Raw genomic sequence first — 19485 nt, 5'->3', positions numbered from 1 at the left:
GAGACTCTCAAAATGTATAATGATGAAAGTGTGGCTAACTATTTTCTTCGGGTAGATGAGGTTGTTAATTGTATGAAAAATTTGGGTGAAGAAATAAAAGAGGCTATTGTGGTTGAAAAGGTCCTAAGATCATTGTCCCCCAAGTTTGAATCTAAAGTATCTGCAATAGAAGAAAAGGAAAATCTATGAATTCTTACTATGTCTCAGCTACATGGAATTCTAACTGCTTATGAAATGAGAAAGGGAGGTCCATCAGATAGAAGAGAAGCTGCTTTCAAGGCATCAGGCAAAGGAGATTATTATGAAGCAAGCCACATCCCAGAAGAAGAGGAAGAAGAATCAAATTTTGTCAGAAATCTTCAAAGGGGTTCTGGAAGGTTCAGAGGTAAGTTACCTTTTAAATGCTTTGCTTGTGGAAGAGTAGGTCATTATGCTGCAAAATGTCCTTATAAGGATAAAGGAAAGGAACCTGCTAGATGGAACAAGAAACAGAACGCAAATAAGAAAAGCTACTACACTCATGAAGATAGTGATGGTCTATCAAACAGTGATGAAGATGAACAAGGTAATGAATATAAGTTGTTAATGGCATTTGAAGATGATGATTATATGGATGTTGTAGATGTGGATAACCTGTATGATGAAATTACTAGACTCAAGAGATGTATAGAAGAAAAGAACATGATCATTGATACTCTACAATTTCAAATTGATGAAAAGGAAAAACATCTTGAAAAACTAGAAGGTGAAATTGTTGGTCTTAGAAAAGAGATTGAGAAAACAAAAGCTATTAATCTCAAGTTTGTCAAAGGATCTGAAACTTTGGATGAGATTATCAATGTGCAGCGGTCTCCACTAAACAAGACAGGTCTGGGCTATAATGGAGAAACTTCTCAAGCATCCACCTCAAAAAGTTATCTTGATGCAGCAAGAAGAAATGAGCAAAAGAACAATGAAGATCAACAGGTAAAGCAAGGACGAATTACAAACAGAAACTATCAAGGGCAATCCATCTTAAGGGTGAACAAAAGCTACAACCAACCACAGGTAAAATCTTCTCAATTTGGTTCAAGAATAGATGAAAATTACAATCAGTTGGCTGGTAGATTCAATAACCGCAGAAGTTTTTTCAATGGACAATGCTTTTCTTGCCATAACTTTGGTCACAAAGCAGCTCAATGTGTTGCATATAAAACGATCATGACTAGGGAAGCTCAAAAACAAAGAAGTATGACAGGGATTACAAAAAGGACCTATAACAACTTTTCGGTTCTTGAAAATGAAGTTGAATGTTCTATTTGCAATAACTTTGGTCATGAAGACTCTGAATGCAGGAGCAGGTTTCAGCAGAAAAAGGAACAAGCCTCAGGAACCAAAACATGGAGAATAAAGGAACCTCAAACAGAAAGATGTGGGATAGCATTTTATGCAGAGGGACAGGAAAATCTATGGTACATTGACAGTGGATGTTCGAAGCATATGACAGGTGATAAAGAAAAACTTGAGTCTTATTCTGCTCTAGAAAAGGGAAAGAAAGTCTCTTTTGGAAATGATACTCCTGCAACTATAAAAGGAAAAGGCATTGCTCAGTTAAAAGAAAAGGTCAAGGCTGGAAATGTTTTGTATGTTGATGGATTGAAGCATAATCTTCTAAGTGTCAGCCAGATGTGTGATCAAAGAACCGAGTTTATATTCAGATCAAATGGATGTCTTGTTCGTGATCTTGATACAGGTAAAACAGTGATCAAAGGCAAAAGAACTCCAAATAATCTGTACATATTTGAAGAAGGACAACAACAATGCTATCTGAGCAAGGATGATGAGCACTGGTTATGGCATCGGAGGCTAGGGAATCTAAGCTTTTCACAAATAAGGAAAGCATGCAAATATCAGGCAGTTCGCGATCTTCCAGATATCAAAATTCCTGACAACACCATATGCAAATCATGTCAGTTTGGAAAACAAACCAGAACTAACTTTCCAGAGAAGGAAGGATCAGCTAGCATGCCTCTTGAGCTAGTACATACAGATACATGTGGTCCATTCAGGAAAAGAACACCTAGAGGAGAAGAATACTTGATATTATTCATTGACGATTTCTCCAGGTTTGTCTGGTTAGGACTTATGAAGCACAAAGATGAAGCATTCGAAAAATTCAAATCCTTCAAAGCCTTGGTTGAAAATGAATCAGGTCACAAAATTAAGTGCCTCAGATCCGACAGAGGTGGGGAGTTTACTTCAAATGAATTTTTCGATTTCTGTGAAGAACATGGGATAAGAAGAGAATTCTCTACAGCTAGAACTCCTCAGCAAAATGGAGTTGTGGAAAGAATGAACAGAACAGTCCAACAAATGGCTCGTGCTATGCTTGATGAATCAGGAACTCCCGCAACTTTCTGGGGTGAAGCTGCACATGCTGCGGTTGTTATTCTCAACAAAACAAATGTCCGGGTGAACAGCACTCAAACTCCTCATGAGCTCTGGAGTGGTAAGACTCCTTCGGTAAAGCACTTCAAAATCTTTGGGAGCAAATGCTATATCAAGAATACTGATGAGCAGCTTGGCAAACTTGAACCTAGAGCAGATGAAGGCATTCTTCTTGGTTACTCTCCACATAGCAAAGCATACAAATGCTACAATAAAAGACTTGGCAGAATTGTTGACAGCATTGATGTAGTGGTTGATGAGAAGGGATACATTCCTAGGCAAGTACATCATGAAGACATCGAAGAAGATGAAGGCTACCCTCAAAGACAGAATGATGAAGAAGAAGAACCTCAAGAAGAACCTCAAGAAGAACCAGAGGAGCAGACAAGAATAGAAGAGAAAACTCCATCCAGATATGTTCAGAAGAATCATCCAGAATCTCAGATTGTGGGGCAGAAAGAAGCAGGTGTACAAACAAGAAGAACAGTTGCAGAAGCCTCAAGCTATTTGGCATTACTCTCCTCCACTGAACCACAAAATGTGAAAGAGGCATGCAAAGATGAATGTTGGGTGAAAGCAATGGATGAAGAACTTGAGCAAATCGAAAAGAACAACACTTGGGAGCTGGTTCCTAGACCAAAGGATAAGAATGTTATCGGAACAAAATGGGTCTTCAAAAACAAATTGAATGAAAATGGAGAAGTAATTAGAAACAAAGCCAGACTTGTTTGTAAAGGGTATGCGCAGCAAGAAGGAATAGACTTTGAAGAAACCTTTGCTCCTGTTGCAAGACTTGAGGCCATCCGAATGTTCCTTGCTCTCTCAAGTTTTCAAAACTTCAAAGTATTTCAAATGGACGTGAAATCAGCCTTTCTGAATGGAGACTTGGAAGAAGAAGTATACATTGAACAGCCAGATGGGTTCATTCTTGGAAATGATCCAAATCTTGTATGCAGATTGAAAAAGGCTCTCTATGGTCTCAAACAAGCTCCAAGGGCTTGGTACTACTGTTTGGACAAATATCTTCATCAACAAGGTTTCTCAAAAGGATCAGCAGATAGAAATCTTTATATAAAAGTTGAAAATGACAAATTGCTAATACTTGTTGTGTATGTAGATGACATTATTTTTGGGAGCAATGAAGAAGCTATGAGTCAAAGCTTTGCCTCGGTCATGCAGAAAGAATTTGAAATGTCTTTGCTAGGAGAACTGACATATTTCCTTGGTTTGCAAATCCAACAAAAAGAAGGAGGAATCTTTTTATCTCAAACCAAGTATCTCAAACAGATTTTGAAGAAATATGGTATGGAAGATGCAAAACCAGTATGTACACCCATGGTCACAGGATGTAGCCTCAGTGCAAATGATGAATCTGCAGCAGTACATCAACCAACCTACAGATCTATGATTGGAAGTTTACTTTATTTGACAGGTACCCGACCGGACATCATGCATGCAGTTGGAATAGTTGGAAGATTTCAGGCAAATCCGAAGGAGACTCATCTTCAGGCAGTGAAGAGAATTTTCAAATATCTTCAAGGGACTCAAAATTATGGCTTATGGTATCCTAGAGATACAGATCTTACACTTCATGCTTATACAGATGCAGATTGGGCCGGAAGTGTGGATGACAGGAAAAGCACAAGTGGTGGTGCGTTCTTTATGGGTTCCAGACTGGTATCTTGGTTCAGCAAGAAACAGAGTTCGATTGCCTTGTCTACAGCTGAAGCGGAATATGTTGCTGCTGCATCTTGTTGCACTCAACTCCTTTGGATGATGCAAACTTTGCAGGATTTTCAAATCACTTGTACACCACCTATCCCCATCTTATGTGATAACACAAGTGCAATCAGCATCTCAAAGAATCCGGTTATGCATTCAAAAACCAAGCACATACCAATCAAGTACCATTTTCTCCGGGAACAAGTACTTGAACAGAAGGTCAAGTTGGAGTATGTTCCTTCTAAGGAACAAGTTGCTGATATTTTCACCAAACCATTGCCCAGGGACACTTTTGAATACCTCAGGCAAAAGTTGGGGGTTGTTGATGCATCATCTTATTGTTGAACCTTTTCTAATTGATGGTACAGGTTCAGGGGGAGCATATAATTCATTGTTGGCATTATGGAGGATGGTCAGAAGGAGATCTTGGAAATAGCTGCAATATGTCTCTATCTCTTTCATGGTGGATTATGGTTCTTTGCTGCAGATCTGGTTCATTTTCAAGGGGTGCATGATCTTAGGGGGAGCATACCCCTTTGCCCTTGATGTCAAAGGGGGAGAATGAAGCTGAAGTTTGTGAGGTTGCCATCAAGTCCAAAGGGGGAGATTGTTGGCATTATGTTTCTGGTATGGCTATATGTTACAGATGTTGTACTTGATGGCAACTCCCGTGGCAAGGCTCTCAATTTGTTGAAAATTAAGAAGTACGCAGGTAATCAGTTCAGAAGGTGCGTACCCGCAGGTACACCATGCAGGGACCGCGTCCAGGCACGCAGGCCAGCCGTTCAGGAGGTGCGTCCCCCCAGTGCACACATTTCAAGGCAAAGAAATTCACATGTGGGGTTTTCTTATGTGTTACTCTTGGTATTTAGCCGACGGTATTGGGTTACTATGGTGTCGGCTCGTGGTATTGTTCCATGATTTTAGGAGGAGCTTGCCTATATAAAGCAAAGGAGATCATTTGGCTTGAGCAGGTTTTGGGTTGAATATCTCATGAGGGCTAGATCTGGTCTAGATCTAAACAAGGCGAATCTACTGATGGACCGAGATCTCTTCGACGCATGTTCAGATCTGTAGATCTGACTGTCTGGGTTACCTCTGAAGTCTTGAAATCATCTATGCCCGGGGGTACGCAGTGCAGAAACAGGAGATCTGCGTCGGTACGCAGAGCAGACACAGGAGACTTGCGTCGGTACGCAGAGCAGAAGAAGGAGAGCTGCGTTGGTACGCAGAGCGACTAAGGTTCAGGTGCGTCCGCATGGTAAAAGTACGCGGCGCGATAGTATATTTGGGTGCGTCCCTGCAGTAATAGTACGCAGTGCGGTTAAAGGAACAGTGCGTGGGCACGCAGGCCACAGAAGGGAAAACTGCGTCCCTGTCTTAAAATGTTCTGTTGATTGAATCTTTCTGTTGATAAGGTGTTCTGGGTTAGTTCTGTTATTTCTGATCTGATAACTGTAGTGGACTGTAATCTTTATGTACTTGATGATCATCTGATGCTTTATGAAAAGAAGTAGGGGGTTGTAGCTCCCTTCCAGGAAAGACTGGAAAACGAGAGAGAGTTGTAGCTCTCTGCAGGTTGCAGCCTGCGTATTGGTAAAGGACTGCACCAGTACAAAACCATTGTAAAAGGAGTTTCTAATTTGAAAGAAGATAGAGACATATTGCAGCAGGTGGTTTTCTCCCACATTGGGTTTCCACCTTACATCTTGTGTTCTTTGGTGTGACTATCTGTTTTCTTTTGTTCATGATCATTATTTTATGGTACTGACATGCAAAAATAATTCAAAGAACAAACAAAGAAGATCTATTAAAAGAATTGTATAATACTGATTCACCCCCCCTCTCAGTATTATTTCCAACAGCCACATCATCTAATCCTGCCATGTGAGCAAGTCAAACCTGAACTTTGACTTGCTCTAACTTCTGCATATGAGCTTGGATTTGAGTGGCATTCACACCATTGGAATTAGAATGAAGAGCTCTTAGATATGAAGCTAATTTTATTAACATTATGGCACTTTGAGTTTTGAGCCTAATTTTGAGCACGTGATCTCTCCTCCCCACTGGAAGCCTTTTGGACCCCAAAAGGATCACTTTCAATTGTTCAGAAGGTGAGGGTACAGTTCCCTGACGTTTCTAACCTCCATCCATTTGGCTTTTGAAGGAATTGTACCTTTGAGCCCCACTCAAAGATAATCGATACTTCCCCTTTTTGTTGTCCTTGTTCTTCTCCCTAGTTTCTTACTAAATCACATTAAGGAATTATGGAGAAAAGTCTTCAATAGATGGAATTTGAGTATTCTCTCCTTGATCTTCCATCAAAGGAGGCTCATACAACCTTAAATTCTCAACATTAACAACAGTGTAAATTTTCATATATGAAGGCAAATCCAACCTGAAGTAATTGTTACCAATCTTTCCAAAATTCTAAATGGACCATATCTAATTTGTTTTAGCTTTCTACCTTCTTCTTAGAGCCTCTCTTTATTAATGTGAAGCCAAAATTCACAACCAACTTAGAACTTGTGATCTTGACGATGCTTATCATGCCTTGCTTTGTACTTGTCTTGGATTTTCTCAAGCTGTTCTTGAACCTTTTGGTGTACTAATTGTATTTGTTCAATGAAATTTCTTGATTTTTCTATGTTGATGACCTTCAATAGCAACAACTTTGCCAAAAATAAAATCCAAAGGCGATTTAGGCAAGCATCCCATGCATGCCTCAAATGGTGAAGTTTGAGTGGAAGAGTGCTTGCCTCGGTTGTAAGCATGTTGAATATAGTGATACTATTCATCCCACAACTTAGGATGCTTACTGCAATAGCCACATATAAGATGTATCACTATTATGTTCACTACCTCTGTTTGACCATATGTTTGTGGATGAAAGGTTGTACTCTTTTTCAGTTTGGTGTCCATGAATCCCCACAAGTTTGACCAAAAATTCCCCACAAAGTGAGAATCTCGATCACTAACAATGGATGTAGGCAATCCAAAATGCACCCAAACATTTTGAAAGAATAATTTAGCAGTTTTTTTAGCTGTAACTTTCTTTTTACATGGTATCCAAATACACATTTTGTTGAACTTATCCACAACTACATACAAATAATCATGACCTCTTTTTGACAATGGAAGACCTCCTACAAAATCCATAGCAACATTCTCCCACGGTCATGAAGAAACTGGAATTGGTGTATACAATCCTAACTTCCTATTACTAGGCTTACTGATTTCACAAAATGAACATCCCTTAATAAAACAAGACACACTTTCAAGCATACGAGGCCAATAACAATATCTATGTAGATGTGCCACTGTCTTACTTACACTGAAATGACCATCAATAATAGAAGTATGTGCCTCTCTTATGATGTTAACTCTTTCTCCCTGCGAAATACAAAGCTTGCCAAGTGCCAAGATGGTACAAAAAGTTATTATGCAAATGATAATCCAATTCCTCTACTTGGTTACCTTGACTCAATCTTGCATAAACATCTTGAAAGTAATTATATAGTGCATATTGCTCAATATAAATTTCATGTAAAATAGAATTATGCTTGAGTAAAGTAGTTGCACTAACAATCGGCCTAGAAAGCATATCAACGACTTTATTGTATATACCTTTCTTATACCTGATTACCAAGTGGAATTGTTGAAGGAAACCCATCCATTAGAAGTGCCTTGATTGCTACAACTTTGATTGATATTGCAAGTATTATAGTGGTTTATGATCAATGTGAATGGTTGTTTCCTTACTCATCAGGCAGTGTTTCCATTTTTTCACATTTTGCACCAATGCATACAATTCCTTGTCATATGTAGGATAGTTAATCATTGCACCATTAAAATTTTTCGAATGAAAACAGATAAGCTTACTATGCTGCATGAAGATTGTACCCATAACGTAGTCACTAACATCTGTCTGAATCTCAAATTACTGTCTCAAGTCTGGAAGTGCGAGTACGGGAGTTGTACTAATATTTTTTGTCAATGCATCAAAGTCCTTTTTTTGTTTTCCTCCCCATCGAAAAACCTTTTTCATGCTAGTCAACACATGCAAAGGAGCTTCTATAAGAGAAAAATTAGCAATAAATTTCCTCCAATATTGGGTTGCTCCTAGAAAACTTCTTACCTCTATAACTGTCTGGGCCCTTGGAAAATTTACAATTAAATCAACCTTGGAGGGATCTATTTTCAACTCACCTCCTCCAACAATATGACCCAAGTAAACTAAAGAAGTCTTTCCAAACTCGCACTTTGACATCTTCAGATACAATTGTTCTTTTTTCAAGACATCAAGTACTTTTCTTACATGCATGACATGTTCAACACGGGATTTACTGAAAATTAATATGTCATCTAAGTAGACTATGACAAATTCATCAAGAAATGGCCTCAACACATCATTCATCACATGCATGAATGTAGCAGGAGCATTACATAAACCAAACGACATAACTAGCCATTCAAACAAACCCTGTTTTGTTTTGAACAATGTCTTCCAAATGTCTCCTTTAGCTATTCTAATTTGATGGTAGCCACTTCTTAAGTCCAACTTAGTAAAATACTTTGCATCTTTCAATTGATCCAGTAAATCATCTATTTTGGGTAGTGGGTAATGGTTCTTTACCGTAATTTTGTTCAAACACATGCACTATGTTCCATCCTTCTTTGGCACCAAGAAAATAGGTGAACCACAAGGAGAGGAAGATGGTCTGATGATCCGTTTATTCAATAACTCTTGGATTTGCATCTTAATTTCTGCACTTTCCATCACTGACATCATGTACATTCCAATGTTAGGAAGAGGAAAATCTTGTTGCAATTGTATCTCATGTTGGATTCCTCTCTTGGGATGTAATCCCATTGGTTCCTGAAACATTTCCTCATATTGGTTAATTACGTCAACCAATTCAGATTTTAAATTCGAATCACAACCTTTAAAAGCTTCATTATCAACATCATTTTTGGTTTTGATGATGAGAAGCATGAAACTCTTGCTCGAATTCACCAGTCTTTTCATCTCCCCTACATTAACAAGTGAAAGATTTGTTTTGTTGATTTGAGCTCTCACAATATATTCTACTCCATTTTTGAATAAATGATATTTATTTTCATGTTGATGGAAGATAGCTTTTATGTCATAAAGGTACGGGCTGCCCAAAACAATTCCATGGATATCTAACGGAACAACATCAAGCTCCACTTCATCTCTAAAATTTTCATTGATGACGAATTTCAATTTACACTTTCTCGTAACCTACAATTGTGCATTGTCACATACCCATCCAAGTGGATACGGTTTATGATTTGGAATAGTTTCAATATTTAAACCCTTGACAATGTTTTCTGAGATAAGTTTGCCTTGAGAGCCACTATCAAACAACGTATCAATCTTGTTATTTTTTATATCACCCTTATTTGAAACAGTTCTATTCTCCTCTTTTCATTTGGAGTTCCATTTTTTGACTCTGAAGAACTAGTGTCGACAATGGATTATTTTCCTTTTAACCCCATGGTTGTGATTTTAGTTTCATCACCCGAATCGAATCCCAAATCATATTGAGTGGTTGCAGTTGTCTTTTGTTTTCCCTTGTTGTTGTTTCTTTTTTATTTTATTTCGGGATGAAGCTTCCAATAGTGAGCTTCATCGTGACCCTCTCTAGAATAATGTTTGCATTTAATTTTCTCTCATTCTTTTTTGATAGATGCATTTTTCTTTGCCTTTGCTTTGAAATCCTTTTCTTTTCCCTTACTCTTAAATGTATTTTTACTACCTTCTTCTGGGGTGTTTTTCCCTATTTCCTCAAGATGAGTGGCTTGCACACACACACATCATCTAGATTTTTGGGATTAAACATTAAGATAATATTCCTAAGGTAATTGTGTGAACCCCCTATGTATTTCAGAAAAGTGTCCTATGACAGAGACATTTTTCTGAATTCTTAGGTGTAATCTTGCACATTTTGACCTTTAAGTTGTCTAAATTTCTGCCAATTCATGATGGATTTCTACATATAAGCTAGAGGTTAGAATTGTATTTCAATTGCATCAATATAATCATTCCAAGAAATTGAGATCTTACCATGTTTTTTAATCTCCTCTTGGGTCTTTGATTCTAACCATACTAATGTTGCACCCTCCATTCTCAAGGAACCTAACAGAATCTTTATGTCATCCTCTTGAAGGTTTTGAATCCTGCAATAAACCTCCAACTGATGAATCCAATTATCAAGCTTCTCTACATTCACTTCACCATTATACATGGGAAAATCAAATTTAACATCAAGTTTTAAAAAAGGTGATTTACAAGTTCCTTTTGAAGAATGATGATGAGTATGAGTAAGGGTTGTGTTAGTCGAACAGTGTGAAGATGGTTGTGAAGAAGAATATGAAGAATATGGTGGAAAGGGTGGAGGTTTGTCTCCATTCCCATTACCTCCTTTTCGATTACCTCCTCCTGAAGAGCCTTCTCCATTTGTAGGTCTGGAACTTTCTCCTTGAAACCTACTTTCCTCTCTTTATAGAGGACCTTCACCTTCTCTATCATATCAAAGAAAGCCTTTCTAAAGGTCTTCTCATCTTTTGTCATGTTTGTGGGTTCTCCTTCATGAGACATGATCTTTGGCATCTCAATTGCAACTTGAGGCTGAACTGGTGTTGGAGATCGTGGAAACCTTGCTCTTCTTCCCCTTGACCTAACTTTAGGGCTTCCAACCAGCTTTCCTTCACCTCTTTTGAGTTTTAACCTTGTAAGCATGACATAAACTTGCAAACAATTAAATCCTTCTTTTAAAAAGAAAACCTAGTGCTCTAATACAAAATTTATCTAATTTAGAATATTAGTTTGTAGTGCTAATATCTTCCTCATATTATAAATAAAATGCTTCCATTATGCTTAAGGATTCATCAACTTTTGCAAATAAAATGAAAAGTTTTTTATGTTAATTTTAAGAAAAATTTAACATAAATCAAAAACTGAACAAAAGCATAAAAATATACAGAACATCATCAAAAACAAATTACAACAATCACATGATAAAGGATCTCACCCCTCCTGGGCTACATCTTCTTAGTCCATCTTCCAATGGCTTGGGCCTCTCTATTATGCTCAAAAGTGTAAAAATATGTGTTTACAATGCTCAAATTCTTCTGAAACCTACTCCAATCGGCCGAGAACACTCAAAAATGGCCATCTAGCCTCTTTTTGCATCCAATTTGGTGGAAAACAGAAGAAGCTATGACTTCTTCTCTTTCTCCCATTATTCGTTCCACAAATTTCTCCATATCCAACAAGAACCCACAGTTGCGCTCCAAAAATCCAATAACCAAGCGAGAACTTTGCCACGCGGTGGGCCATAATCCATCAGCACCGATTGTCCATTGCAAATTGAAATATGCGGAGTTTTGTGGGCTTATGTTCTATAAATAAAGCGGGAAATGTGTGATAATGATGTGGCGGACCTGACAGGAGTATTAACCAAAACCTAAAGTTGCTTTGCATCCAAGATCCTTCGCATTTCGCAATCGGTGGATAACCTAGGGTCTTGTATATGCGGGGCTTTACAGTGTGCTTCGATTTGTGATTGCGAGATCACATCTTAACCTGGTACCTTCTAGGGGCCGATTCAGTAACGTTGACCCTTCGTCGATCTGCGATTGTGATCCATCGCATCATGCCTCTAGTTGTTTCTTGAAAACCTTCCTGCCTACCTTATCGCATTGCACCCTTCCCTGTTTAGGGGTCGATTTCTAATGTCGACCTATCTGCAATTGCAATTTGCGACATGTAGGGGGGAATGGAAGCTTTCTACTTGGTGACTCCTCATTCGTTGAAGGACCTTGCCACATCATCCAATCCTGTCATGTGAGAAAGTCAAACCTAAACTTTGACTTGCTCGAACTTCTGCATATGAGATTGGATTTGATTGTCGTTTGCAACGTTGGAATCAAAATGACAAGCTCTTTGATCTGAAGCTAAGTTTATCAATATTTTGACACTTTTATTTTTGAGCATAATTTTGAGCACCTGATCATCTTCTTCTTCCTCAAGTTCTTCTTATTCCTCCTCACCACTAGAGTTTGGGTCCCTCTCATATTCAATTTCTTCAATTACATCCTCCCCGTCCATGTCCCTAAATGTGGACCATATAATAGGGACTCTTAATTGGCTTAAGGAATCTTCTAGTATGAGCTTGATTAGCCCATGATGTGATAGTTATTGATGTTTTCCTTCTTGTACCTTTATGCTCATGTCTATTATTGATTACAACAAGAAGTAGGGCACAAGAAGTCTTATGTTAAGGGGTAGCTCTTCTCTAAATCTCAAATCATGGAGGAGTCTAGATTGGTAACCATAGACTATACTGAGCCTTCCCTCACAAGAATTATACTTGAAAATGTGATAGATTACTTCATCCCAAGGATAGGGAAGGCTCTCCCTTATAATGCCATTTTTCCCTCAATTGGCTCTTCCTCTCTCCAGAAAAAGTTCTTCTTAGCATAAGTGTTGCTAGTTGTATCCTCCTTTCTCCATTGCATGCGTAGAGGAAGTGTAGTGATTATGCTAATGATTTCAGGTGTAATTCTTACTAACAATCCTCTCACCACAAAAGTAGCACTAATTCTAGCTTGAGGTACAAGTGGCATGGAAAATTTCTGAGCACATCATCATCATATCCTCTAAGCAACTCGAAGAATCTCAACCATTGATTCCTTCTAAATATCTCTACCCCAAGGGGATGGAGGTGTATTTTGAATGTCCCTGTGGGCTCCCTTTTTGTTGAAACCTCCTGCCATTTTCTCCTCTCTCTCAAGATGATTGTAGGTAGTTTGGTGGCCTAGCTGTAGATATTTCAAAGGTGACTGTGGGTTTATAGTTTAGGAGGGTGATGACTACAATTCTCTCTTTATCCCCACACAAATTTTTCTATCCTCATGCACACTGTAATTACTAGAAAAAAAATGAATATTATTTTTCCTTTTTCTCCTTCCTAGCTATCAAGTCAAAAAACAGAGGATATGAGCCACCTACCTTTCACTGTGACGCCCTAGGTGAGGGAAATTTCTCAATAGCTAGGCCCTAAGCACCCCCTTGCAAAGTTTTTTGACAATTCTCATTGTTTCCTATAGTTCTTTGCATTTCTAGTAGGTTTTCATTGTAGGATGGCCGAAACTAGTTTTCTTCTTCGATGGCTCCTCCAGGTGGTCCCAGTTCTCTAAATCTCGAAATGAATGATGTGTGCATGAAAGTTAGGAATTTTTTCTATTTATGGTCGATTCCTTGGAGCGTTGTGTTGGCTAGCAGTGTATGTGATTTCCCCTTTTGGACCATTGGCCCATTGTTAGTTATCATGCAGCCTTTCCTCATAATCATCACCCACTTCTGTACAACTTAACTCAACCAACTTTTTGACTTATTTTCTTTGATGTGACCTTTCCACTAGCCTACTTATAAGGACTTTACTTTTTGTTTTCGGGCTGAGGGTGGCCAAGATAATTTGCCACCTTCAGCTTATAAAATCAAATTTTTCATATTCCTACACTTTTATCATATTCGTACGTAGGAAAGAGTGTGGATGAGGTGCCATACCTATGGCTTCCTTCGCTTAGTCAATGTATGCTGGAGGGTGGCTCTGTTGTGCTTCTTCTTGTTCAGTTACATGTTTTCCTTTGCTCTTGTTTTGTTGATTTCACCCAGCTAATATGTTTGTCTTCTTTTTTGTGGTGTGCAAGTGTTTTCTTCTTCTTCTACTATTGAGCTCTAGATAGGTACCATAGTGCCTGCAGGGGTGTTGATACTCTTTCTCTACATGGATGCTAAAGGAGGAGCATGGAGATTGTTTTTGTCATAACACAGGCTGCTACAGGGTTTCCTGTAGTACTACAAGAAATCTTGTAGTTGCCTCTTTCTTAATTTTTTTTTTTCTCTTGGAAGAGGAATAGGTGGTGAGGTAGGAGTGGAAGGGGTGGAAATGGGGGAGATGGAGTGGTAGGTGAGGTATGCCACTGATGGAATGGCCCTTGGACTTTTCTCTATTTTCCTTTCTTTATTTTTTTTTATTTTTTTATTTTTTTATGGACATAGAGGGTGGCATGGCCATGAGTTGGAGTTGGGTGAGATGTGGTGAGGTAAATGGTCTCCTCTTTCAACCTAGAATGGGCCTGCATCAACATTTCTCAACCAGAATTCCATTCCTGTAGAGTTTCAAGACATCTTGTAGTACTACAGGAAACCCTGTAGAAGTCAGAAAATTGCCCGCAAACTGGTTTTTGATGCTTAGAGATGAGAGTGGGTGCTGGAGACATGGTGGGAATGGAAAGTATGAAGTGAATGAAGGAATAATGGGGTGTTTCTTGGTTTTCTTCCCTATGAACTTGGTTTCCTTTGTTGCCTTGAAAACCTGCAAAAATCACAGAATTTTATTAGTGGGCAGGTTTGAGGTCCCTGCCATAGCATTTTTTTTCTTCTTCTTTTTTGTTTTTTTTAAAGACACACAGGTCGCCTCAAAGGAGGTTTTCAACTTGTTTGCCTTCCCTAGGTGCCTCAAGGGAGGTTTTCACCTAGGGATCTTTTATTTTCCTTTTTTCACTCTTGGGCTAAGTCAAGGAGGTTTTCAACCCAAAATTTGGCCTCAGGTGCCTCATGGAGGTTTTTTTCTCTTTTTTCATTTTTTTTCAAAAATAAAATAGTCTTCAAGAATTTGGTAAGTTGGAAGCTAAGACACTTCCAAACACATTCACTTCCTTACTAATAGTACTTACAAACTCTTCCTTTAAGAGAGGTCTTTTGTAGGCTTTCAATCTGTACCCATTAACAAGCAAGGGGATACCTTCTTCATCAATGGTTCTTGTATGAACAACCCCATTGTCATGGCATTGTTCTATCACATATGGGCCCAAACATATAATCATCAATTTTCCTTTGAAATCCTTTAACCTAGATTCATATAGCAACGCCCAATCACCCACTTGAAAAACTTTGTCTTTGATGTTTCTTTCATGACAAACCTTTCTTTGTACTTGAGTCACCTCTGTGTGTAGGAGGGCCTGCATCCTGAATTCATCTAACCCATTGAGCTGGAGAAGCCTCTCTTGTTGTTCCCTTGTAACATCCAAATTCAACTGTGTTGCCATTCTCAAAGTGTTGTACTCAAACTCAATGGAGAGTAGAGCCTTCTTCCCATAGAGAAAATCATAAGGGGTGAAGCCAGCAGTTGTCTTCCAAATTTTATTATAGGCCCAAGTGGCCTCCACTAGTTTTTCAGCCCAATATTTCGTGTTGCTACTCACCACCATTGCGAGAATGCTTTCCAATGCTCTGTTGGTAAGCTCTAATTGTCTATTGGCCTGAGGATGGTAAGAAGTTGACTTTCTGTGCTTGATCTTATGTTGGCTCAATAGATTCTCAATCAGGTGTGAGGTAAATTGAGCGCTTTGATTAGTGACTAACTCTCTAGGGTACCCAAACTTGTAAAACACATTCTCCCTTAAGAAATCAGCCACTTTCTCTTCTATTGCTACCTTGATAGCCTTGGTTTTATCCCACTTTTTCAAGTAATCATTGCACACAATTATGTACTTTTTCTAATCTGATGGTGGATCAATGGGCCTAATGAAATCCATGCCCCACTTGTCAAATGGCTCAAGAGTCACTTGAGGTTGCAAAGGAATTTCATCTATGGGAGTAGGTTTCCCCATTCTTTGACACTAGTCACATCGATTGGTATATCTTCTTGCATCTTGGTGGAGACTGCGCCAATAGTAGCCAGCTTGTAGTACCTTGAAGTTTTTCCTCTTGACTGCAAAATGACCTCCACAAGGCCTATCATGCTAGGCCAGAAGAATGTCAAAAACTTCCTCCTCCCTGACACATATTCTTATAATTTGATATGAGCCTAGCTTGAAGAGATTGCCCCTAATCCAAGTGAATGGTGCGCTTTTCCTTATAATTCTACACTTTTCCTTGGAGGACAAATTTGGAGGGAACTATGCAGGCACTAATTAGTTGTCTATGTCAGAAAACCATGGAAAGAGAATTGAAATAGCAAATATATTCTCATCTGGCAGTTGATCATCAATCATTCCTTCCTCACCTGCAGGGAAACCCATTCTAGACAAAAAAATATGCAAATACATGTTCTCTACCAAGCTTATCAATGATAGTTAGATCAAACAGTTTAAACAAAAGCAACCATCTAATAATTCGTCCATTCACATCAAGATTGTTCATCAAATATTTAATAGCATCATGGTTACTATATATAAAGGTCTGGTAACTAGTGATGTAATGTCTAAATTTATTCAAGGAATGGACAACAACTAGGAGCTCTTTTTCAGTCACAGTATAGTTCAATTCAGCCTTGGACAGATTTTTGTTGATGAAGTAAATGGCATAAGGTAACTTGTCATCTATATGGCCTAGAGATGCTCCTATATCTTTGTCAGAGGCATCAACATGGATGTGGAAAGGAAGAGCCCAATTTGGGCCTCAGAGTATAGGTGCAATAGTCAACTTGTCCTTTAGGGTTTCTAGGGCCTCTTGGCAGCTTTCTGACCATAAAAATTTGGAGTCCTTGGCCAATAGTCCAAACAAAGGTGAGGCTACTTTTTTGAAGTCCTTTATGAATCTCCTATAGTATCCAACTAAGCCCAAGAAACTTCTGACATCCCTCTGCTTTTGAGGAGTAGGGACCCTCTTTATGATAGCAATTTTATTTGGGTCCACTTGCAGTCCTTCATGGGATATTGAGTGACCTAGAACAATCCCTGCATTCATCAAGAACTCACACTTCTCAGGACTAAGGGATAAGTTCATTTCAATGCATTTGTTAAATACTCTTCCCAAATTAGAGAGATCCTCTAGGAAATCACACCCATAGGGGGTGAAATCAACCATATAAATTTCCACAGAGTCATGGACTAGCTATACAAAGATTCTCAAGACCGCCCTCTGAAAAGTGGCAAGGACATTGCATAATCCAAATGGAAGGACCCTATAAGCAAAGTTACCCCAAGGACAGGTGAAGGTGGTTTTATCTTAATCCTCTAGGTTGATCTGGATCTAATTGTAACCAATGAATCCATCCGAGAAAGAAAATAACTTCTTTCCTTCCAGACCATCTAATACTTGGTCAATGAAAGGTAGAGGGAAATGGTCATTTTGTGTGGCTTTGTTTAGCTCTCTGTAGTCCACAAAAATCCTCCACTTCTCATTTTTCTTTGGAATAAGAACTAGAGGAGACATCCACTCACTATCTGAGATGGGGTAAATGAACCCTGCATCCAACAACTTCTGCAACTCTTCTTTGACTATATCCTTGAGGTTGAGTTCATTCTCCTCTGAGGTTGGCACACTAGCTTGCATCATTCCTTAATGTAAATGTGATGAGTACACACCGAAGGGTGGACTCCCTTCATTTCACTATAACTTTAGGCAAAGGCATCCAGATGCTTTCTTAACATGTCATGTAGCTACTCTTCCTGGTGTGTAGAGAGAGAGGGGTTGATTTTAAATGTTCTTTCTGGATCAAATTCTATCATCTTGACATGAGTAGGACTTGCGTCAGCTAGGCACAAATCAGTCCAAGGGTTATCTTCAGCTTTCTTTACTAACTCCTCAAGAGACATGACATTGGGGGGTTGATTCTGGAGGATTTTATCAATCATTTCATCTTCATCAGGTTGGCCCCCTCCTATAGTAGCATCTAGGGTACAGATTGGGGAAGAGTAGACTTGATCTTCCTCCTCCTCTTCCAACCATTAAGGTAAGTCATGCTCTAGATATGGTTGATAAGGAGGGTACAAGACCAATTGTAAGCATCAGCACTGACTAACCATGGCCTTCCAAGGATGAGAGGATAACCATTGAACTTGGCCTGACGTTGGAGAACTAAAAAGTCAGCAAGGTATTCCCATGAATCAATGGAGACCATCACATCCTCAACAACTCTCTCAGGAGCTACTGTGGGCCTGTCTGCAAGTTGCAAGACTGTTTTGGTCTTCCTTAATGATCCTTTGAGATTTAGTTTAAGCATAGTATCCTTAGTCATCACATTGATGGAAGCACCAAGATCAATCAAGGTATGGGGGATAGTGATACCATCGATGTGCACATCTACCACAGGACTTCCAAGATCTAGATACTTCAGGAAACTCACTCGCCCCAACATTAAGTCGGACAGTGGTCCAATGACATTAATGGTATGGTTGTCTTTCTTTCTCCTCCTAGAATGTTTGAAGAATTTCTCATTTATTAACTTGATGTAGATGGGACATCCTTGATAGCTTAGAGGAGTGAGATTTTAACACACAATTTTTTCAAGTCACCTATGTTGTGGCCACCAACAACCCCCCTCCTTATATAGTATTAGCAATAACACTAGGTAAGTGGGGACCCTTAGTAAAAAATTCAAAAAATTCAATTAAGGCTTATGCATTTTACCCCTTAAGAAAACATCGCATCGCGCGAAGAATGATAGGACATTTCCTTATGAGTAAAAATGATAAACTGTGAAAGTGAGACGCGAATTCCATCGCATCGCATGCATTAAAAAAAACGCTCACATTGGAAAACCTTAAAAGATCGCCGATATCCGATATGCGATATCACATATCGCAATGTCGCATGAAAAGCACATAACCATTTAACGATTGTAGCAATCTGCTATTTTGGATAGTGCAATTCTGCGATCTGCGATTTTGCGATAGTGCGATACTGCGATCTGTGATTTTGCGATAGCGCGATACTGCGATCTGCGATTTTGCGATAGCGTAATCAAGCAACCCTATTGTTACACTAAAATTTGTCACCATGACTATTTTCAGTTAGTATGGCTCCATCAACTGTCATACTATCCTCCTTTGCAAGTCTTATACCTTTGCTCTTCATGTCAAACTCCAAAAAAGAGAGAAAGTCCTTAAAAAGTCAAATAACTCTGGGTACGCAGTTTCTCTTAGCCTTACCTGCGTGTACGCACCCCAAGTTCACAATACCTGCGTACTTGTACGCTCTGTCTGTAAAGGGGTGGGTGCGTACTCCTGTAAAGGTCAAAAGGCGCAAGTTTCACTTCAAAAACGTTACTTGTGGTCATTTCTAGAGCATTCTAGAAGTTTGTTTGACGTGTATTGAGCGCCTTCAGATGGTTCATGTATCCCTATGAAAGAGGAACTTATCCCATCAAGAGGGGAGCTATCCCATTCAAAGAGGGGCTTATCCCATTGATGGTGGACCTGATTAACTTCCTCTAAAGCACTATAAATACAGGCATTGGGCCAAAGGGAGGGGAGGTTGAAAGCTGAACATTCCTAAGGGTAGATGCTGCTAGAATT

At 39.0% G+C, this 19485-nt stretch overlaps 1 pseudogene; it reads right to left on the bottom strand.

Moving 5' to 3' along the window:
- Positions 1-16158: 16158 nt before the first annotated feature.
- LOC149168618 (protein FLX-like 3) overlaps positions 16159-19485 on the bottom strand; it is a 33755-nt pseudogene continuing 30428 nt past the window's right edge.

Source organism: Pinus tabuliformis, chromosome 4_2 (genome assembly GCF_031772625.1).
Source record: "Pinus tabuliformis cultivar Carrire ecotype Pingquan chromosome 4_2, CPIR1, whole genome shotgun sequence".
In the NCBI taxonomy this organism is placed as follows: domain Eukaryota; kingdom Viridiplantae; phylum Streptophyta; class Pinopsida; order Pinales; family Pinaceae; genus Pinus; species Pinus tabuliformis.
This window is presented reverse-complemented; position numbering and strand designations above follow the sequence as displayed.